A 24,371-nucleotide genomic window follows, 5' to 3' on the forward strand; every position below is an offset into this window, starting at 1 on the left:
TTTCCAGGTTAGAGGTGCTGCAGATGGGAAATGTGAAGAATGCCAAAATGTGGGCAAGCTGAGAGCTCCAAACTGTTTGATTCCACACCTTGAGCTGAGATGGGGAAGCAGGGAAGTGGCTCCAACTGGGAGCCAAACACCAACCCCCTTCAAACACCTCCACATCCACTTGGAAAGGATGCAAAAGGATAGGAGCAACTTAGGGTGAAAGTAATTCCTCAGGTGAACCTGATGCCTTGGTTTTCCACCCTCTGGAGATAGCAAAGCCTGTGGAAGTTAAAGCAGGTCACTGCTGGAGGAGAATGTTATCAGCTCCCACTTCAATAACCAGCATCCTCAAGATTTATCTCATGGAAACCAGTGATTTCCAAGACTTTTCCTGCAGGGAAAGAGGCAAGCAGATAACAAACTCTGAGTTCTGGTGGTGGGAGGCAGCAGACAGGAGCAGTGCGTGCTGCCAGTGTCCCCATGAGCCCGCGGGGCCGGATAACGTTACCCTGCACGGCAGGGATGGTAAACGGAGCCACGGCTGGAACCTGAGCTCTGGAAATTTCTGCTGGTGCCTTGAATTGCCCAGGTTTTGCTGGAGAAGAAAACTTCAGCAGAGCTATTTCCTGGGCCACCATTTCATAGATGTTTGTTTGGTGCGTCTGTTCAAATTCCAGCAAAACGTGAAGAAACTTCTTGTGAGTATTCAAAGGTCCAGGTGGTTTTTAAACGTGATTCCATGTTAAGGAATTCATGGAGGATGTAAGGATAGAGAGGATTGCCCTGCCAGCAACACTTCCAGCGACGGATTAGCAGTTTGCAGAAGAGGTCTTGAGGAGAATTCGTGCAGTTTTAATTCCTTCCAGTGGAGGCCAGTGGTTTACAACAGAAGGAACTGCTGGCCGCGTTTCATCTGGGCTGCGTTTCCCATGGTGGCAGTGCAGGGAATTCACCTTGCCCAGGTTTTAGGGGAGCTAAGGATGGAAAACCCCAGCCTGGCCTCTACCCGTGTTGCTTCAAACACCAAATTTTACTTTAAAATTCCCCTGGAGCTTCCAAAACATCCCTGCAAGGGTGAGCTGATTTCAAAACCACAATTACCATCGCGTTCCTAAAAAGGGACAACTGGACCCAGTACTCAGAATGCTGAAATATTTTAAGAACTTTTTTTAGGACTATTTGTAGGATTCAGTATGCATCAATTTAACTGTATAATACAGTGATTTCTGGCTGAAACTGCACCTCTTTAAAGGCTTGATTTCCACTGGGAAAAAAATCTCTTATGTAATATTTAATATTTGAAATAAAATGCTGAGAAGGCATGTATCTTAATTATTTAGCTTCTGACACATACCCTGCCTTTAAAAATTCAGCGTCTGACTGTAGATCTGAAAGACTTTCCTATAAATAAGTTATCTTCTCTGAAGCTGTAACAAATTTCAAAAAGTATTGCAGTGGTTCTTAGCTGATCAGAGCAAGCACAGGACTGTTAAAATGTAAAAAAACACACATATTTGAATATTATTTTAAGGCAGAAAGCCATTCCAGGTTGGTGGAATTCTACAAAAAAGACTCAGGGAGAGCAGCTTGAACAAAAGGAAATTAATTTCACTGTTCCCAAGTACTTTCTGTCCAAAAAGTAAAGCAAAGATTGAGGGAGCAGTTACAGTTTCTCTTATCTACAACAGACCTGTTTCTGCAGCAAGTATCTTCCAAATGGAAAGCATTCTAAATTAATTAAACAAATCCCAAGAGACAGTAAACTAATTATTCTGGGCATACATAAAATGCTGTTGAGTTAATCTCTATGAACACAAGCGAGTTAAGTTTGTATTGACATATTGGGCCAAATTTATTGTCAGAGAAATTAACTTCAGGGGAGTTAAGCCAAGAGTGAATTTTTCCTCATTAAGGAGAAATAGGCCTATTGTCTGAAGTGTGAGGATTTAGAGCCTCTTGGGAAAATCATATTGCACTTCAGTTTTATAAGTGATGAACTCTTGCACAGAGTTGTGCTTCAAAATGCTCAGAATTCTGTTTAACCACCTCAGAGCTGGGCTGTCACATGGGGCCTCTTTCACGTGAGCCCTGACCTGAGCACTGAGGATGCAAAGTGTTCCACTAAGCTGTGGCAATAATTATTCCTGGAGCTTCCTAGCAGCACTCAAAGTGCTTGTACAAGAGACAAAACCCTCATACCTAAATATAACACAAAGTTTATTTAATTGCCACAAAATATCTTTTTTGTCTACACTTAACCTAAGAAAGATATTTTTGAATGAACAACTTAGAGAAATTTTCATCCACTGCAATTTTTCCTATTTAAAAAATAATAATTCACCTAAATTTTATAATTACTGTGCTCTACATATGGGCTATAGAATGGCATATATTAATATTTAAATGATTTTGTCCAGCAGAGCAGAACTCAAGAAAGCAATTGCTAAAACTAATTAAGAAATAGATATAGAAACTGGCATGAAAATCATGTCTCGAGATAAGCAATACAAGTCCCACCTGCTCAGGAGTTGGTCCCCAAACTCCTTCAGTTCTAAAAGTTCACCCGAGGCAACTCTAGAATCCTTCCATGTGCTAAGGGGACAAATCCCACCACATGTGGCAGGACAGCATTCCCAGCATCCTGGGGGACTCTCTACCATCCTTAATGCCCCTTAGCATCATCCTTTCTTCTGGATCTCTTCTGTAATTAATGGTTTTTTTGGAGCTTTCCATCTCCACAATTCAGGGATACTCAGCACTGCGTACTAAAGGTAAAACATGATTTTTGTTTAATTTATCCTCTTCTCTTTCCACCAACTTCTGGTTCACACAAGCATCCCAAAGAGAAATCTATTTTCAGCATGGCCAAGAGAAACTCAAGAAGTGCCCGAGGGTGGAGTGAAGCCAGCTTTGGATCAGGCTGGAACTATTGGGAAACATTTGTGAGATCTGGCACAGCTCCACAGAGCTAAGGGAACTCCCTCGACACAGGCAGAGGCCTCAAAGTACCCTGAATATTTTCTGAAGTTAATAGTTCACCTCTTCTCCTGGGGACATCTGTACTAAGTGCTATTAGCGCTGTCACCTCTACTTGGTTTTCAAGAGTCCTTCCCACGACGTGAGAGAGAAAAACTAATCAGAAGTCAGCCTGACCCAGGTCATGAGGGCACACAGCAATTACCATCCTTCACCTCCCAGAGCCAGCAAGAGAGAGGAGAGCTCGGGCAGGAGGTTAATCCCACTGGCCTTGGGATCACAGCCTGGCACGGCACCTCCTCTGGCCTCACACTTCGTGAGCTCCACTTAACAGCACTGCAAACATCAAGTTTCAATCTTATTTAGCCTTTCTTGCTGTTATCTTGGCAAAGGCAGCCTGAAGTGTGGCTTTAAATACCTCTGAAAAAAACCACGTTAAATTACATTAGGGAAACATCCAAAATTACTGGTTTTAAAATCAAAACCCCCAGTGCAGAGTATTATGGTAATGACTAAGAAAATTGCTGTAAAAGCCAGGAGGTTGTTTTCTTAGCAATACCAAGAGGATCTTTGCCATTGTTCTGCCAAGACTCGCAGCAGTGCCAGAGATGTTCGGTTTTCCTGAGGTTCATCTCTGCACTACAGCTGCTGCTTCAGCCACTGAAGAGTGGCAGCCTCCTGGAGAGCCTTAATTAAATAAAAGGCAATTTTAGAGGGTGGGGGGGAGCATCACTGCTATTTGGATGTCAATTGACACAAAGCTAAATTTGCTCTTTGATTATATTTATAAATGGCATTCAAATCAAAAGCAAAATTATCGCTGAATGATTCCACTTCAATTATTTATCACCAGCGTTTAGGCTGAGGTGGTCAGTAATTTAGGTTATTTTTCAGCACATTTCCTCCAGGAAATAGTAAATTTCCAAACTTCAAGCATGGATCCTTTTTTCTTGGATGAATATCTGATGTATTAGATGTATCTCTAGTGCTGTTCCCAACCAGGATGAAGCACAGTGTCCATTTTCCAGGGATGACACAGAGGAGGAACTGGAAGATATTCTCATTTTCCAGGGATAATTCTAAGGAGGAACTGGAAGATGGTGCCCATTTTCCAGAGATAACACAGAGGAGGAACTGGAAGATGGTGTCCATTTTCAAGGATTGTCACAGAGAGGAGCTGGAAGCTGCTGCTGCTGCTCACGAGGAGGAGCTGAGGCTTAAAGGAAGGGCAGCTCTCACCCAAGAAGCAACAGAGTCCCAGCCAGAGTTTATTAAGGGAAATGTTCCCGATTAGGAGTGGCTGTGCGCACCAGGACCAAAACCTTTCCCCATCTCTGATCTGTCAGAGCTCTAAGTGCCAGTTGACTGTACAAAATGACAGCTATCCAGGCTCATCCCTTGCAACAACTGGCATCTGCTCTGGAGACGTTTGAGTTGGTTTGAATGGCACTAATTAGGAGTAGTTACACATAAATGACATCCCAAAGACTTGACACAATAAACATTGCTATCTAGTGCCATTCATTTGCTCTCCCCATTCAAGCACACACAGTATTTACGATAATTTCCATGTTCACTGCCACCTTTATCCCACAAATAAGGTCAGGAGACAGACAAACAACAAATAGATGGGAAGAACCACATGGGAGTTGAATACGTAATAAGTTATCAACTGCTCTTTAAAGCATGTGGGCCAGGGATTTGATTGCTCCTGGAGGTGGATGAGAAGGCTGCCTCCTTGTTTGACCTTGCAGGGAATCCATTAGGATTCCTCACAACCACCAGGCAGCTTTATAAATACTATCAGAATTCCTTATCTCCCTCTGCTCTGCAGGCAGAGAGCAGCACTAGTGAAAAATAAAGATATTTCTATTGTCTCATGGCTACAGACTACTAGGAAAGATGATGGAGCTCCAAGCTACCAACAAGAAACTTCTCCATTTTCCTTTTGCTGACTAAAAGTCCTCTGTTTCTGTCTCAAGAAAAGGCAGCCACCACCAAGTGATTTTATTTGATTTCCACCACCCTACATTTTTAGCATCCCACTGCCTGTTTTAGACTTACAGCTTTTCTTTATCCCTATTTCATTGCACGTGTCTTCAACACCTCATACAAACTCTCTCACAGCCATAGTGGCAGAATGTTATTTTCAAGCACCTTTAAATAGTGCTGCTGATTAAATAACTCGTCACTAATGTGATTTCAGGAATCCAGAGCATCTCCTAAGGTGTAACCTTTACCACTAATTGCAAATATAGAACAGAAAATTAAGTCAGGCTGACAGAATTAAATCATGAGCTTTCAATGCAATGTCAAATTTCTGACAAACTGCATATTACCAAAGAACAAACTATTTCCCAAGCGATTAGAAATTAAAATTTTCTTAAAGATGTTTTTGGGCAGCACATTTTGTGTACAGCTTCACAGAAGATGGAAGGAGAATATCCCAATGGATTAAGATCAAAATGCTCATCAAAGATTACTGGGACCTGTCAAATTCTGAATCCCTTCCACCACCTTTGAAAAAACTGGAATGTGCAGCTTCATTTCCATTGTTTCAACTCTCAGGCAATAAATGCAGACTTTTTTTTTTTCTTAATTATTCCCATTTCCAGCTTTACATGTGCACACACTTGCAACAACCTGACAGGAAGGCTTTGGAGTCTTCATTTGTTGGAGTCACAGCATAAAAGCCAAACTCCCTGTGCACTGAGCAGCGTCAGCCCAGAACAAAGGAGGATGAATAGAGACTTGATTTTGTGTCCCTGCTTATATCACAGAGCACGGGAGGCTCAAACAAAACCTCCACAGATTAACCATTGCTCAGGCACTAATTAATTCTTTTCCAGAAGAGAGCCAGTTAACACACAACCTTCTTTTTACTTAACAGCCTGTTTAACTCTCCCTGTGGATGATCCAACTCCAGTTGAACTACTTGAGCACACATAGATTTCCTGGCAATGCCCTAAATTACAAAAATGCTCAAAAGCTTTCTGAGGGTGTCCCAAGGTGTGCCTAAGGTGAGCCTCACCCAGTGTGTCCAAGGCGCTGCAGAGGGATGAGTTGTACCTGAGAGATTCCAGAGGTCTGGGAAACATTCCCAAGGACAACCTCAAGGTTTTGAAAACCTGTCATGGTTCCATTCCACAAAGGCCTTCAGCACAAAGACATGTGAGAATGTGTGACAAAACCCAGTGTCCCCCTGCCTTTCATCAGGTGAAAATGGTGCCCTCGACTATGTTTGACTTATGTCAAGTCTTTAAAAAGGAGTTTTTAAATCCCTTTTCACCTAAACTGTGTAACCTCCAGAGTATCAAACTTACAAAATCTCAGGAGAAAAGATTTTCAGTGAAAAGATCATCCTGTCATGCACTATGAGATGAAGCCCACTTTTATAAACTCAGAACTACCAATACCTATCAGGCCATACTGACATTTCCAAAACCAGTCAGGTACTTGGGCTCCTGCCTCAACACTGGTGCCAGAACTTCAGCATATTTTATCAAAGCAGAAGTCAAAGCAGGCTAAAAGTTATGCAACATTCTTTTTCATTCAACTTGATGATTATATAATCAGATGCTTTTCAATATCCCAGCAGTACCTCTGTGTATGGGTCCCTGAAAAAGACATTCTCAGTCCATCCCTGCCCACAGCAGCTGCCTATTCTTTCCTTCCATTAAAAGACCAGTCTGGAGAAAATGGATGTGTCTTTTCCCCTCAAGGTAGTCTGTTTTGACAAAGCAGTGCCATTCCCCAGGCACAGCTCCCCAAGACTATAAAAATCATTATTTCTTTAGAGCAGCTGCTGGGCTGAGAACTAATAACTAGGTTATTTCCTTTTTTAACTTGTTACCTTAAAAGTTCTCTCATCTAACCAACCAGAAAGTTATTTATCACAAATGCACAAATTACGTCTGAGATATGTAAGAATATTCTTAGTAGCAGCATTATATTTTAGGAAATAGTGGGTCAACTCACAGTTTTATGTCTGTATTCACCAACCTGTTCCAAGGATGGAATTTATTAAAGAAATTATTTTATTCACTACATTACTTTTAGCAGCCTAACTCTTGAGAATTATATAAAGATAAATTAATTTCAAAATCCTTTGCCTTCATTGGAGACAGCCAAAGGAGCAAGTGAATCAAGAAGCAGTTGCAGCACACAACAGGATGGAAAGGTTAAGGAAATAGAGCAAAGCGTCAGCCAACAGGGAACAAGAGTTATTCACGTCTTTCTATCACTAGGAAATGTGTAGAAGTTCCAGAAAAATCTTTAGATCTGTGAAATAGGAACTATTCAGAGGATTCATTTGCACAGCAACTCCCTCATACCTACAGGTTACCCCAAAAACCTGCTCCATACCTGCTCTGTGGTGCAATCAGTACTTTACCCCCTGACAGAAGGTTGTGAATCAGTTAAGAGCCAGAGCATTCTGTTCCACATTGATTATTCACCCACACAAATACAATAAGTGCTAAAGAATATCCAAATGCAAGTGTGAATGACCACATTTCACTCTAGCATGAATTTTTTAATTGCACTTCAAATTGTGAAGCTGCTGTTCTAAAAAGGAGAATAAAAGCATCAGGCTTGAGGTTAAGTTGCAGACAACACTCCAAACTCTTCAGAGCGATTTCCATATGGATGCACAATGTCCTGCACTGCTTTTCAGACCATAACAGACACACACACCTAGAAAATGGTTGTTTATCCAGCAATTGCCAGTTACTCTGATTAACCACTAACACACTGTCTTTCTTTGTGCCTGCAAGAATCAAATCATAAGCTAAAATAAATCAGAAACTCAGAGCAAAGCACACCTGTGATCAGCCCCAACACTTCCAGGCACAAGCATCCTTCTTACACTGCTTCCTAGCAGCACTTTGTTGGGTTTGGCTTGGTTGGTTTTTGGGGAGTTCCCTTTGTGTTTTCAAGCAGGATCTCTGGAGTTAGATTGTTTAGAACCACCACACAAGTGTTTCCCTAGAGACCTTGGAGATAACTTCAGACTCCTGCACACAGCACCTCCATTTTATTCCTCAAAGCAGCTGGATTTCCAGGGCTAACCCTCCCTCACTGGCAGTCAGGCACATCTGCTCTGGAGCTGTGAATTATGGTTGGAACATCCTCATCCTTCTGCATCCTGCACTTGCAACAGGGAATGAGGCACTGACCTTGCCACTGCACTGAATAAACTCCAAATATAACTTGATTTCTAAGTATTCCAATGTTCTTTCACCAGTTAACTGTTAACTCATGACAACAGGCAAGTTTTGTCCTGAGGCACACATTTTTCCTTTGTTGTCCTCTTGTTCCAGGTTAGAATAAAACTGGTAAAGAGTCAAGATGACATTCAGGTTGTTTCCCCAGGCAGCTGCTTGATGACTTCAGGGTGGAAAGGCAAAATGCACCCCGGACAAGTGATGCACCAACAGCTTGGATTTTATGAGTCAGATCTTATTTATCACTCCCTGGGCCTGTGCTTTGGTTTTGTAACTCACCACAGAGGTGGTGTTGGGCTACTTGAACTCAAATGTATGGATATCTCTGTGGAAAGACCTGCAGAATAGGTTGGGTGTCCTGCCCTGCCCAAAAAATCCTAATGGAGAGAGGTGGAGGAGCTGAGGAATCCTCCTTAGCAGAGCCCTGCAGAGAAGCATCCAGGAGAGCTTTTTGCACATTTCCAATCTCATATTTCAGCACAGTATTTACCCAAGCACCAGTGGCACCATACAGGAACAGCCACTGCTGAAAGAGACAAATCAAAGCATTATTCCCCCCTCCCTTGGCCTCTCTGTAGATTTAGAAGAACTTCAGCTCTGCTTTAAGAAATTTCTAGTATTTTCTCCTCTGTTGGAAAGATCACTGAAATAAAATGAGACATTGAAATAAAATTTTTCTCTTCTCTTCACCCTTCAGCTGTTGCAGAACACACCTGGAATGCTGTGAACACTGGAGGAGTCCAGTTTTAAATAGTGGCCTGCTTTGGACATAACTGCTCTTTCCCTGTGTAACTATGAACTCTGTGGGGAGAAAATCCATCTCCTTCACCATTTTGCAACATTTAATTGTCCTCAACAAACAGCTCTACTTGAGAGGCCCAGTTCTACCACATTTTCCCTCATGAGTACCCATAAGAGCTCTATTGGGAAAAACCTCCTCAAGCAATGCCCAGCCTGCTGGAGCCTCTCCCACTGCTGTTTTCTGCCACGGGCAGGACTTTTCCATGCTCACCTGCACTCCAGCTTCCTTTTGGGAACTCTGCTTTTGTTTTGCTCATTCAGCATTCAAAGCTAAACTCTCCTGGATATAAAAGTTGGTTTGGATGAAGACTTCAGTAGCAACAGATAATTCCCTGTTTCCTTCATGCAGAGGCTCAGCTGGAGCCTTCCCTTTCCCTGTCAAATGCCTTGGAACACTATTTATTTATTTATCAATATTTATCCAGGAGTGCTCCAGCACAGGACACCTGAGCTGCCTTCCCTGGCCTCGTTCAGGTATTTATAGCATGGCTGGGCAAGGGACTCCAAGGTGAATGTGAAGATATTTCAGCTTCCTTGAGGATTCTCCCAGCCTGGGAAGGAGTCCCAGGTTCATGCTGGATCAGGCACAGATCCCTCACAGTGCCCCAAATACCCTGCAGTGTGAACAGCAGGACCTGACCCCAGCAGAGCCTGGCCCCAGACACTCATTATTTGTCCTGAAAAGTGTCCTTAAACACCTGAGCAAAAACACTGAAAAGAAAAAATAATTACCATGTCCTAGGGTATTCAAATTCCACAAAAAGAATCCCCTCAGGAAATGTAGTTCTGCCTGCTCAGAACTGATCTCTCAGAATTTCCAGTTCCATGATTCAGGATTACAACTGGAATTCTCTATTTTAGCCCACATTTTAGTATCAGCATGGGGGCACTAAAAGTACCACATCAGAGGTTGCTTTAAAATGAGGATTTAAGGAGGGCTATAAATCAAAAGGTATAACAAGGAAATTTAATAAAGATAACATTGTTATGTCAAATGCAACATGGATTCTAATACACAAAGAGCAATTGTTTTTCCACATAAAAAGCTCTCAGCAAGAATTTTGCACAGTGTGAAGCTAAGAATTACTAGAATAAAGCAAATTGTTCTTGGAAATTAATTGAACAAATAATCTTCTTTATTATGAAGCCTACAAAAGATAAATACCCATGTACTGAAACAGAGTCTTTAACTTTATTCACCTTTGTACCACATTGTTGGCATTTGCTTTGCCTCTTGCCTATAAACAATGATGATTTGGAGAACACATGACAGAATAAAAGCAGAATATTATTACAGGGTTCATAAGAATTGCATCTTACACATGTGTACAGAATTAAAACTTTAAAACAAACTCAAATGCCAGAACAGGAACTGCCATCTAATCCTATCTTAATTTGTTGGTAGCTGTGATGATGCTGAATATGCAATGGAAAAAAATCACTTTTCCTGTAGATACCACGGCTAATAATAATTAATAATAATACACAAGGATTCCATTCCCCACTCGTTTCCAATGCTGCCAAGGGGGCTTCTTGGAAATAATTCCATATTTTGTAGTAAAATGTAAACCTATGGTTGTCTTTTTTACTGAGTGACAGAAATGTTCGTGTGGAGGAAGGCAACATTTATGTCTCATGTCCTAACAGATAGATGCTTTCATTAGTTCAAGGGAAAATGTGGCATTTCTACTTTCCCTCCAAAACCACCAACTATCTGAGTTTAAGACACAAACAAACTTTTTCACATAAATTACTGCAAATGCTGATGTCCCTGAAACCAATATTAATGGAGGAATATAACCTGACTGAAAACCAGCAAAATGCTCAAACAAAGCAGCTGTAGACAACCTTGAGAGGCACTAAAACCACTTTGCAGTTCCCACATGAGATCCGTGATTCCAGAGCAATCCCTCTGGTAGCACACACAGGATTCCCAGTTTCAGAAGTAACCAGCTGCAGTCAGTGAATTCTGAAATGACTTCACTAAAAACCCATTTTGCCTTCCAGGGGAGTCCTGCAGTTTCCTCAGGTGGGCTCAGGGGGAAGCTGCCCAGGACATATCCTGCCATCCAGCAATGATATTGATGTTCTGTGTGCCAAGGGCACCTCATGCCCAGCCCAGCCTCCTCAATTATTAAAGGCACCATTTTCTTCAGGCAACTTTTTCATCAGAAAATTCTGGGAACAGGCACCTCAGCCCTCTCAGGTGCTCTTATCCATAATTCACCATCCCACGTTCCAGCTCACAGAACATTTACAGGCCAAACCACAACTCGGCACAGTCTTTGTCTGTGCAAGACAACTGACAGAAGCTGAGGGTAGCACATCAGGGGCAATTTTGGCTGAGCAGAGGCAGCTGGTACAGAGAAAAGCAGGACATTTAAACATGAAGACCTGAAACTCGGTACACCCCTCTTCATAAAAATGTAATTTATAATCCCAGCAACTAATCAGTTACTTGGAATACAGAAGGAAGCAAAGCTGCTTGGAGTTTTGAAACAACAGATGAAAAACATAATTTCAAATATGATCTGAACAAAACAGTCAAAATGCAAGATTCTTCTTCCAGGAAAGTCTCTTGGGACTAATTCCCAATCACCACATTGCTGAGTTTGTCTGTCATAACAACTAGCATCTATGAAAGCTGGAAAACTTCAACATTTTCCAGCGCTTTTCTTATTCCCTACAAAACCGCAAAGTAAAAATGACAACATCTTGGAAAGCAATGCCATACAGATCTTCTGGTCATGCAGATGTGCAGTTTGACCATTTTTCCTTTGAAGTCTTTTCAGATACAAAGCACCAAAGACCAATCCTACACAGCTGGTGTGACTCTAAAAACCTATTCCCAAAGGCCTGGATGTGCAGTGGATTTTTCCAGACCTCAGCACCACAACTGCCCCATTCCTGTGAGGAAAATCTCATCTCTAAATGGCAGAAAAGTCCCTTTTCTGTCTGGGACACGCAGAAACAGCCACACACTGATCCTTGGCTGTTCCTCCCCAGCCAGGCCAGGGCTGCCTGAGCTGGGCTCACACCAGTTTGAGAACTGGGATCCCTCCAAAGATCCGTGTTCTCTGAAGCTGAAAGCAGATCGCTCACATGGGGGCAGCTGTGGATTTTGTAAATGGGTCTGGCTTCCATTTACAGGTCAATAAAGTGCACATGGAAACGGAAGCAGTCCCAGACAGCCAGAATTCGGTCATTCAGTAATGCAGGGTACTGAGTACCCCTCACAGGTATCCAAACACTCCCAGTGCTTGGTCCTCCTCAGAACAGGAGGTTGCTGAGTTTTTGCCATGCACTGCACCAGCTTTGAAATTGAGCTGCAGAAACCCATGACTCAGAGCCCTAAAGCCCCTCAGCTGTGATCTGATGCACAGCCCACATCCAGAACCCTTCCTTACCATGGAAATCCATGTTTTCACCTTGTGGTTGATGCAGGTTTACATATTTTAATCCCAGATGTCAGTTTAACTCTCTTACACTTTACAGCTGGTCCAGGATTTGTTTTGTGGTCTGTTATAAAATCTCCAACTCTTGCTCTAATTCCCTTCAGCTTTTTTTTTCTTTTTTTTTTTTTTCTCAATTGCAGGAGCATATCCAATAATTCCATGACAAACACTCATTCAGAACTGTGCTCAAGGATGCTGCTCTGTGTCAGAGTGAAAAACACAACAGTAAAATATGTTCCCTCCTGTGTAGAGCAGCTCAAGCTTATGAAGTAGAAGCACTTAAATTAGGAGCAAGTGCTACTTTATAAAATCAGGGCAATATTTCCAGCATTTGAAATGCACATTGCTGTCTCTGTTTTGGCAGAGACAATCTCTGCACTGTTCAAAACTAAATTCATTATTAGTACACACCTGAATTATGGTAGGCAATTCCTTCAAACGTGGTATTGCTCAAATGAGGTTAATTTTGTTAACACAGTCTCCTAAATAGTCCAAATTCCTTAGAAAAGCTGTGGTTTTTCCATTGAAGAAAATAGTTTGGGAATCCATTGTGTCCTATGAACTCTGTCCTGCCTTCCTTCTCCTTCTGCAAGCTTTGAAAAAAAATTAAAATATCTTCCAGGTTTTTAGTCAGTTGGAAGTGGTAATATGGTTCATTGATTGATCACTCCATATTTTTGCATATCTTTTAATAAAATTTCTTTTCAATCTTGGATCCTAGAAGTTCTTAAGTACTTCAATAATTTCCTTTTTCAAAAGTATATTGCTACTGCAGATACTGGGTGGATTTTTGCCAGAAAATGGGTGGAAAGAGATGAGTAACTGCAATCAAATTCACTTTAAAATGTTCCTTTTCAGAGTTAGATACTATAAAAAACATCATATATACAACATTAACAGCACTGTAAGTGTTTACAGAAGATATTCTGAGAGAAAGATTAGATTTTCACTCCATCTAAACATAAACACCTGGATTGAAGAAAAAAATATGCATCTATTTTAGGACATCAGAAGTCAGACTGGAAGCAAGAGAGAATTTTCAAGGCTGTTTGGCAGCACATTAAACTGCAGCGAGTAGAACATGCAAAATTAAGTCAACGTGACACTGAGGAAGGGCTTTTTACCCCTGCCAGAGATCATTTTTGATGCAATTAACCCACACCTACAAATTTTCCTCTAAGCCTGCTGCTTTACCACTCCCTCTTAGGCTTTACTTAGGCAAAAAAATATTTGTTTAGAATTGCTTTATTAGAATAAGTGAAATAAAGTTGTCACCTCTTCAGTTGATAGCAAGGTGTTATTTATCAATTGCTGCTTCAGATTTAAGGAAAGGTCAAATTTTTGAGTATTTCTGTAGACTGAAACTTCTATATTTCAAAAGGATTAAGGGGAAACTCCAAGCACACCTCCCAAAAGGAGGAGTATGAGCAGCAGACTCCAGCTGGAAATTGCAAAAGATTTCCAGCTGAAAAATAGATTCAAGTTAATGAATTCCCTTGTAACTTCAAGCAATATAAACAGAGTTGTTCATAAAGGACCAGGCCTCTTAGTTCTTTTATTTAACATTTAACCCTCCTGGAAAAGGAAACTGTCATTCCAAGGGAGCCACTGGCACCTTGGGCCCAGCCCTGTTGTGCGAAGAAATTAATTTGAATAAAAACTAGGCAATACTGCTGCCAGTTTAGAGCAGTGTGATTACTGGGTTGAGGTCTGCACACTCTTCAGGACCCTGCTGTCCCAAAGCTGGCCATGATTACAAACCCACAGGCAAGCCTGGATGTTTACCTGGCTGCACCTGGGAATGCAATTTTGCCTTAAACGTTACACAAAAACAAAAACCCCAAAATAAACACAAAATCCCCCAAACCAACCCAAGCCCCAGCATCTTCTCCTCTGTGAATTCCACCTGCAGTAGAGAAGACCACACCAGTGGTGGGCTCTACCTGCACAACCTGTGCTGCTTTTACCCTATAAACCACAGCCAAACAGGAACCAAAAATGGCGCCAGGTGAATTTTGCCCTTCCATTTCCCAAAATCTCCCAGCGCAGCACGACCTGTAGAACAACCCCTTTGCTAATGAGGATGGATGCATTAATTAGTTTTGCATGCCAGCTCACCTTACCCTCACACCCTGCCTCAATACTGAGCACAACATCAGGCGCTCACCTCTGGAGAGAGGCGGCCTTGCTCGTTAATTAGCACTGCTTGCCAGGTCCTGTTAATGAGCTGTTGGTTACTGAGCAAAGCAGGGCTTGGCTGTCCATGAGGAACTCTGTCCTGAGCCTCACACCCAGGGCCACGCCACCATCTGCTCCTGACTCCGCCAACACCGCTACGAACGCTCGCGCAGCTCCGGCTGATTAGAAACGCGCCTGAACCCATGGATTATCCTCACATTTCACTTTCTGACACTTCCTTTCCTGCTTCCCCAGCCTTCACAACACTTCCAGAGTACTACAGGCTGTGTTTTTTTTTAATGCTTTTGGCTACTTTTAAGTTATTATATTTTCCTTTCACTTTATGTGGTTTTGAGGATTAGGTACAATCAATCTTTTGTGATATGGGAAAAGCAGGAGCGCTGCTGTAAACTTGGATTTGCAAAGAAGTCCTGGGAGAATGTCCCTGTTCACCAGCAGCAAAGGCTTCCTTGGCTTTACACACTCAGCACAATTAATTAAGGTTGCCATTCCAGAGTTCCTCCCAGTTCTCAAACCAAAATTACCTTGAGCGCTTTTCAAGAAGCCTTAAGTAAGGAACAGTTAAATTTAAATAAAGATAATTTAAACAGAAGAGAATCTGCTAATATTATACCTTATCACTTCCAATCTTTTCCTATGAAAACCAATTATCATCATATGAAAGCATTTTAACAACTATTTTTTTTTTTAATAATTACATCTTGATTTCTTAGACTGGATAGATTATTTCAGTTGACCAAAGAGTCAAAGCACCAAAATCCATTAATTTTTAACAATATTATAAAAGTTTATCACTTAAAAAAGCTTGTCATAAACCCTAAATGTTAAATTGATAATATTTTTTCTAGAAAGTATTGAAAACTCTTGTGATATGCCCAAAAGCAAAAAACTTACATTATCTAGCTTAAGAAAGAAACAGAAATTTCATCTGTGGTGTAAATAAAATAAAGGTTAAGTCATGGGAGAGAATGAAACAAAACCCAATTCTTGCATGTCTGGAAATAGGAACACAAGTAGCCAATCTTCCCCGTCATTTAAAATACTGAGTTGCAGCCTGTGACTTTTACATATAATTATCTCACCCAGTGAAAACAGGCAGAAGTTTTCAAAATTAATTCCTTATATAAATACTTCTCTTGACAGCCTTTCCAGCAAAGAGCAACCTAAATTTTTTTCAAAGATTCAGAAACAAAATCTGATCTCATTTTAAACGGTATGAAAATTACTGTGTAATTTGGATTTGGGGCAGCTTTGGGGTAGATTTGGTTGGGTTTTTTTTTCCTTTTTAAAGCCACAAGCCCAGTTTGAAGATCACTGCTGGCCTTAAAATAGTTTCAACTGGAAACTGGTACATCCATTTACAGAAGGCCATCTAGTTCCTCGTTCAATGCACCTGGCTTGTAATTATCAACTGTATTTAATATCTCAAGTAGATTTATTTAAAAGTCATCCTGAACTATTTGTCTTTAACAGTCAACACTGAATGTGCTGCCAAGAATTAATGTAGCCACAATCTCCCAGTCGTACAAGGGACTGATGCCACCGTCCTGCAGAACAACCTCAGCATATAAGGGAGAGACAGCCCTGCCAAAGGGCCAAGTTCAAACAGGAAAAATGGGCCAGAGCAAATAAAGGAGATGAGTTCTGCCAAAAGGGCCAAGTTCAAACAGGACAGATGCTCAGCATGACCCAATCAATACCTGAAAGCACACGGTCGCCTCCAAAGCTTGGGATGGTTAGAGAAAGTGGAGCTACCTGAGACCACAAGAGTGATTTCACCACCATTTCAAAATCAGAGATATTTGAGACCATAAGGAAGCAGAAAAATGAAAAAAAAAAAAAAAAACGCCAAGCCACCAAACAAATATAGACCAAAAGCAAATGAGCAATAAAGGAAAAGTGTATCTACAAAGAAATTGCAATCAAAGGATAATGTAAGAAAGTAAAGAAAATTGAAGCTAGAATGGTTTGGTCTGAAATCACAACAGAACAGAATTTTGATATTTGTTTTTTCATGTTGTCTAAAAGGATAAATTCAGAAATGGAAGAGTCCATAATAGGGACTATTATACTGAATTTTAGATGTGGAAAATGTAGATATTCAGAAATACTCAGAATATTACAGAAATAATTCAGGAAAATTCAGATAAATTATTTAAATTTATCAGGGAAACATTTCTAGCATTGCTGACCACTCAGACCAGCACCTGCATTTGTTCAATAACACAAGAACACGTGGATAATTTACAAGATGAATTTGCAACCTCCTAGGCATTACATAGCTTAATATTTTTTTGTTGTTCCTGTCAGTCACCACCAGTCATTGCAATCCACCAAAGTTATAACATTCCTGGGCAGTCCCAGGCAGCTGTGTTATCAATTTTTAATAATAGAATGAACTTTTGCAAAATATTTCAAACTAAAGCTTAATAGGCTTAAGCCTATTCCCCTCTTTCCACCCCCCAAATATAAATGAAGCTAGCAAAAAATTTCTCATAAAGATCCCATGGCAGCCTCCTGTGACTGAACCTTTTAAGGAAGATTTAAGCAAGACTGAAGAAGCCCCCGAAATAAAATCAGGACTTTTAAGCAACAGTGCAAGTTAAGAGGCTTAAAATAAAGGTAAGAGAGGAAGAAATTCTCCCTAAAGCACCATGGAACGGTGATACATAATGAGAAATCCAGAGGATTGCAAACTGGGTCCCAGGTTTGGGGCATTAATTCCAAATCCCTCATTTAAAATGGAGTTTGCTGCTCCAGCAGGAACACGGCTGGAGAGAAGAGATGCCACAGGAGCAGCTGGTGGATCCTGCAGGGAAGGATGCCAGCAGTGCCTGCTGCACCCCGAGCAGCAGCTGCAAGTGACTCCAGAGCAGGGCTGGATGTCCCCACAGGGACATCTCCCACCCACACAGGCGGTGAGGTGTCCCTCAGCAGCTGCTGAGCATGGGGACATCGGCAGAGAGAGCAGCAGAGCAGACACAGAGCTCTCCCCACCCAGGGAACAGTGTGGATTGCCACCCCACAGCAAGTCCCACCCAAATTTTCTCTGTAATTTTAAACTGTGAGCTGCAGAGACATTCATGTCAGCATCAATACTTTGGGAAAAGTGGGGCAGTAAAAAGAACTGCCAGCATCTCATGGCAAAACATTCCACACTGATAGCCTTGTTCAACAAGATTAACATCAGGAATTAAAAATAACATCTAGGTTTGGTGAAGAAAAAAAAAAAAAACAAAACACTGCTTTTACCTCAGGAGTGAGTCCCCATCTATTGCAAACGCTAAAACAAAGTTATTTTTAAATCTTTTCAAACTCTGTAGATCTCTTACCATGCCCACTCTTCAGGGCTGAAGGCACAAAATGTGTTTCTTCAAAGCCATTTATTTAACCAACCCGTACATTTCTTATCCAACCCAAATGTGAATCCAGCTCACTCTCAGCCTGCCGTGGCATTCTGGAGCAGTGGTGCACACACACGTTAACAAGCTGGGTGTATTTGTCCTCTGCTGAGGGGTCACTTCAAAACAGTGAATAAGACAATTTGAGCTTAATGGCTTCTGCCATCTGATATTTCCTAGTGAGGCAAGTGAGCTCAGCTGTGCTGTGGATTAAACACAACCAAACCAGCCGGGCCAGCTCATTGAAGGAAACACAACTGACCTGTGGCACCTCCTCAGCTAAAACTGCTCCATTTCTCTGCCAACACAACAAACTGTGCACATGCCTCAGTGTGCACCGTGGGCTTGGGGGAAAAGAAAGAAAAGAGAAAATACCAGTGGCTCAGAAAAGAGTGGTCATTCCTCCCAAGCTCACTTCTGAGGGTTCTGGGATTTACCTCATGAGGTTTCATGTTCATAAGCAAGTAAAGCAGCAGGAGGTGTAACACAACCACTGAGACTTCCTTGGGAACAAACCCAGCAACTCATTTTCCTTAGCTGTCTGTGAATTTTAAAAGTTCATTTGTAGAGTCCTTCAACCCCCGGAGCTTGAGAGCATCCGATGGACAAGGCACCAAAAATAAGCAATTTATCATCCTAGGGCCAACTGCAGCTCTCATGTAACGGCCTCATGCAGCACTGAATTGTTGGAAATTATATAACTCTAATTAATTTTTAATTAGTTGTTTTAATTAATGACAAGTAGTGCCCACTTTTAGCCAACATTAGCTGAGTTTCTTCACAGACTCTTGCTGGAGTACCAAAGATACAGGGGAGATTAAAGTCTGGAAAGCTAGAGAAAAAGGTGATAAAAGGACTAAAGAATAGGGACCAAATTAGCATGAAGAGGAAAATATAAATAACCAATAGAGGACAGAATATTCATTACTGAAGAGAATCATGTCAGAACTAATGAATATAATTTTTTTTGCTAAAAATGCATAAATAAGTGTAAATGTTTTATATCAGAATTGGTGTGGAGGTTGGAACTTTGTCAGCCACTCACCTCTGGGCCAAGATTGAAGTAATGCCTTGTTAATACTAAAAAGAGAACGTTAGAGAGGAGGTTTTTTTCCCATTTTGGGAGGATTTTGGTACCATCATCGCTCCTGTGCCACTGATAACCACCTCCAATGTACCACCATGGGTACACCTCAATGATGTGTCTGAAGTCTGGAAAGCAAATTGTTCTGAACACTTCAATGGGCACACGTTCCACACCCCAGGGAGGCAGGGTGAGCTCTGTCACACTGTCCCTGACTGCCCCACGCACCCAAAAACTCACTGGCTTGAGAAAACAATGGAACAAAGGAGCAGCCCAGGCACTCTGCACCCCCACGGGAGAGCTGCACAAAGCCAGCAGGGGAGCACACCTGGACGCTTCCAGAATTTTCCAATTTGCACCATATTTCTGCAGGAAACAGCAGGGGGCTTTAAAGTATCTTGAGGTTTTTCTCTCCGTAAAAACTCAACAATTTGAGGAGTGAAAATCACAGGTTCTGATCTGGCCAGCCTCTTCACTCTTTGGCTTCATTATCACAAAAAAATAAGGGATTTTCTCCAGGGTTTGTGTGGGCTAAAAGCCACCTGTAACACTGCAGTTCAAGGACAGGCAGAGATTTTGGCTGCAGATGCCAAGCTGGATGACCTCTGCTGTCCATGTTGCGTGGAAAACCATGCAACAGCCATGACTCCACTGGCAAAGTAGAATGCTGATGTAACCCAGCAATTCCTCTTACTGTAGGATTTTTAAACGAAGGTAAAACAACTTCAGGGTGCATTTAGAAAGCAAGCAAAAGCAAACTGGAAAAGAGAGAATGGAATGGCTCAGAAAAGAATGACCAGTCCTTTAAAACTGGGCTCTTGTGCCAGGGAAAGGGACAGGGCCAGCACATGACTGGAGTGAGGCAAACCCAAGGAAACTCCCAGTGCCACCCAAGCTTCCAAAATGAGGTAAACTCTTGAGACTGCCAGAAAAACTGCAAAAAATCCAAGAGGATTTGCTGTATTGTTTAAGGAAATAATTAACTGAGGTGCCCAGACTAATGCTAAGATTATAACTGCCCAGCTGCCCTGCAGTTCCACGGCCTTCCCATATATTTTTCTTCCACAATAATGCTGCCACAGTCCTGAACAAGCAGCACTCAGCTTGTAGCACCCAAGGAGCAGTGGCCTCACTCATGGAGGCAGAGTGAAATCCTGCTGCAGCTCATGGGGTACTCACTGGATGCTCCAAGAAAATTCTGCTCTCTTATTCTGTACCTCCTTCAAGGACAAGCTCACCTATTGAAGCACATCTGTAAAGGAGTGGGCTCTTCCCTCCTTCAACTCATCTCCAATGCTAATCAGAGGAAAAGAACCATGACAGCTTTTGAACTACTCCATAAATTTGGTCGGTTTTCCTTCCCAATACTCACTTTTTCAGCCTTTTTGTACCTCAGAGGACTGTACCTACCTAAGCTGCCTTCACACTGAAATAGACTCTGGAAAGTGCAGGGGAGGAGAGATTGACACAAAATGCAAAAGGAATAATCAAAGGAGAAGCACAGCCTCTGGAAGCTCAGGTTTGCACGTCTTAGCAGAACTGACTCAGCTCACAATCCACACAGGAAAAGAGTATCTGCAGTCCCTGAAGAATTTCATTTGAAAGCACAGAGGAAACAAGGGCTAGTAAATGCTATTGTTACAGAAATAGCAGCTACATACACCCAGCTATTTCTATTACACAACTGAAATCCTCTGCATTTAATAGAATCCGTGGCTGCTTTGCCAAGTTCTGGACTGGCAATTAGGATGGGACATTGAAATGCATTGTTTTACCAGCTCCAAGGCAAGGACAAGGAATGGGATTTATAATGAGCATTCAGAAAAGGGTTTATTCCTTCTTTAAAAGTTGAAAAGGAAGTTACTATACCCTGCTGAAAGCTGTGCCAGAGAATGTCATCTATTATCTGTGAAAACAGGTTCTTTATGTCTGAGGTAATCATCAGCTTTTCAGGATGTTGGGGAGGCTGCTTTCTCCTTACACCTTGCAGGATCTCAAGCACAGTTTCCAGAACACCTACACAGATGTGAAAAAAAAACCTCCTGGAGATAGAGGAGAAATAATTTCTAGAGATACTTCGAAGGCATGTCAGAAACTATGAGTGTACCACATTAAAGGAAGTCAGCACTGAGGGAATGCAGATATGTTTGTTTTGGAAGCACATTGAGCTGACTGCCAAAAATACATATTTGGCTTTATTTTCCACTCACCTTTATAAATAACAGGCATGTCAAACACCAGCCTCTGACTTCTTGGAAAACAATTGGAAACTGTAAATTTGAACAGTCTACATTTGAAGGGTGAGTAGTAATTGCAAAAGGGAAAGGAGGCAGGAAATCATTACTGCACCTAACACTGTCCTTATCCCAGGTCTCTTGATATAAGTTATCTTCAAAAGAAAAATGACCATTTAATCATACTAATTCTTCTTGCAGGGCTGCTGAGCTTACATTCAGTAAAGCCACTGCCTCATTTTATCAATAATAAAAAAAAAATATAGCACAATCCTCTTTTATGAAAACACAGAAATGCAATGCTGAATAAAAGAAAACCAAAATTCAACATTTCATTATTGTGAGGAATGGCATTATCATCACCTGTCCAATCCACAGATGATCCTTACAAACACTTTATCAGCAAAATTTCCCAGTTTCCATGGCTCAGCTGGAAGCAGCGTCACTGCTAACAGTGACACTTGACAAAATGTCTGAGAACATATGACAGAGATTGAAGTCATTGTTTTATCTCTACATTTTAAGGTGACGCTTTAAAGGAAGCAGGTTTTTGCACCCCTGTAAGTGTCAGCTGAGGCAATGAATTAAGAGCTGTGCTCTCACTGCATGGCAACTCTTTGCTTTCACGGGTCACCAACAAAATCAGGCATAAACCCTTCTCTGTCTCTGATACACTGCAAAGGCAAAGCTTAATTCCATCAAGGGCACACTGGCTCCATCGATTGGATTATTCATTTGGTGTAATGGACTTCGCTTTCTTCCTGCAGCCTTTTCAAAACAAGAACAAAATGAAGATAAATCAGCTCTCACTCAAGGCTGGCAGTCTATAGGTATTTATGGATTTCTGAGCCCTGCAGTACAACAGGAGGGAGGCATTCCCCAAGGATGTTTTCCTCTGCAGTCCTGTTACCCTCCCAGCAGCCCCCCAGCACAGGGACACACCAAGGAAAGGCTGCAGCCACTCCTCCCCTTCAGGTCTTTTTTTGCTATCACTGACCCAACCTCCAGCTTTGCCTTCCCCAGCACAGGAGGCACTTTGACACCCCAGCCCAGAATGATCCCTGTTTGATCCTCCAAGCAGAGCTCTAATTGCCACTTTCCAAGGGAGCACCACCAGCGTAATCCCAGTTTGCCACTGGGACAGCTGACGTGGCTTCCATGGATCACCAAGATCCCTTCCCCCATCGTTACACTGTGCCCATTACCTTCCAGGCCTGGCCTCATCTTTTTCTCACACAATGAACGAGCTGATTATGCCAACAAACTCAAACCACTACTCCTATGAATGAGATTACAAGTTTATCAACTGCCCCAAAAAGTGGCAACACTTTCCATCACTTATTAATTTAGCAGAAAGGGGCTGACTCATTGTACTGCATCACTGCATTCAGATCGAGGAGAAACTTGGGGCACAACACGTTATGGAGAATGCTGACCTGTGATAATCTCTTTGCAAAGAGGGAAATAATAACAGAAAGTTGCTGGGCCAGGTTTTCCTTTGACTTATGACACATTGTAGTTGTAATTGAGTTAACTACAATGAACAAACACTAGTCCTGTGCAGAATAGGTATAAGAATATTTCACACATAATAATTACTCTGTTCATTTAAATCTGAGGTACAAGAGCAGAATGCATGTCTGTGGTCAGTACACCCTGCCTGCATGTATTTAATGTCTTACAGGGAAAAGGGAATTCAGCTTGCATGAAAATAGCCAATTTTCTAAGCACTGCACCTGCTGAGGTAAGATAATTGTTGAGAGGAAGATTATGTCCTGGATAATCACATAAATAAATCAGCACCAACCCCAGAAAACCTCTGATGCTGCCTAATAGAAAAAGCAGAAGACACTCACTTGCTTTCTGCCTTTCCTGGCCTTACTTTAAAGCACTGCCTGTAACCTAGAGAAAATCTTTTTGCAAGCCATTTAGGATTCTCAAAGGGCTAGGTATCTTTTTTCTCTTTTTTTTTTTTTTTTTGAAGCCTTATGGGGAAAATGCATCATGCAATATATCTCTAGTTCTCCACAAGTAACTGAACAAAGCCAAAGTAAATCAGCAAGGGGCGTGACATGCAAGAACCCAGAAACAAAATGGGCGATGAAATTGGACTTATCACAGAGAAAAATCTGAGCCATTCATTTGAGATGCTTATGTTTGGGTAACCTTTGGAAGAATGTTTGCTGTTCCATTATATAAACAATGGAAATATTAGATAAGGAAAAGAAGCACCACTGCCAAGAAAGCTCCATGCACCCCTTCCAAATCATGAAACATGGAGACGCGATTTTATGGAACTATAACATGCTGTCTGCAGCAGGAGTGTCCAAGGTACAGAGCCATTCCTGCCAACCCCAGTGGTCCAGGGAGCACAGTTCAGGAACCCTGGGGCAGCACATCTGCCTGGCACTGGCCCACGGACACATCGGGACACAGGAGCCAAAGGCAACCTCCCTAAATCCGAGCCTTCCAGCTGGGCCGGGCGGGTTGTGCAGGGCTGAGACAGCCCCTGTGCCAAAGCAAACCTGCCATGAGTTATTCACACACAGCCATCCCTCCTCGGGCTGCTCCAGCCTTTCCCACCCTGCAGGAGCCCGGTGGCACCGGGGTTCCCTGTGGCTGGGGACAGGCCCAGAGAGCAGAGCTGCAAAGGGACACAAACAGGGAGCTGGGGCTTGTCCCTGCAGAGAAGGGGCAGGAGGAGCCCCTGGGTGCCACTGTGGGGCTGCAGAAGCGGGGAGGGTACACGCTCTGTGCTGCCCACTCTTCCCACAGAGCCATGGAGCCCTCCGGCTCCCCCAGAGATAACGGCAGAGAATCATGGAATCATCCCATTATTTAAATGAGGATTTCAATGTTGTCCAGTCCAACTCCTGCAGAGAGCAGGGACATCTTCAGCTAGGCCAGATTTCTCAGAGCCCCATCCAACCTGGTGCTAAACATTTCCATGGGTGGGACATCCCCCACCTCTGTGGGCAGCTTGATCCAGTGTTTCACCACCCTCATGG

General features: G+C 42.2%; 1 protein-coding gene across 18 annotated transcripts in view; it reads right to left on the reverse strand.

Annotated features, from left to right (window-relative positions):
* The window catches only part of ATP2B2 (ATPase plasma membrane Ca2+ transporting 2), a 396,907-nt gene that overhangs the window by 138,402 nt on the left and 234,134 nt on the right, over positions 1-24,371 (reverse strand). The window lies entirely within an intron of this gene.

Source organism: Lonchura striata, chromosome 12 (assembly GCF_046129695.1).
Source record: "Lonchura striata isolate bLonStr1 chromosome 12, bLonStr1.mat, whole genome shotgun sequence".
Taxonomy (NCBI): domain Eukaryota; kingdom Metazoa; phylum Chordata; class Aves; order Passeriformes; family Estrildidae; genus Lonchura; species Lonchura striata.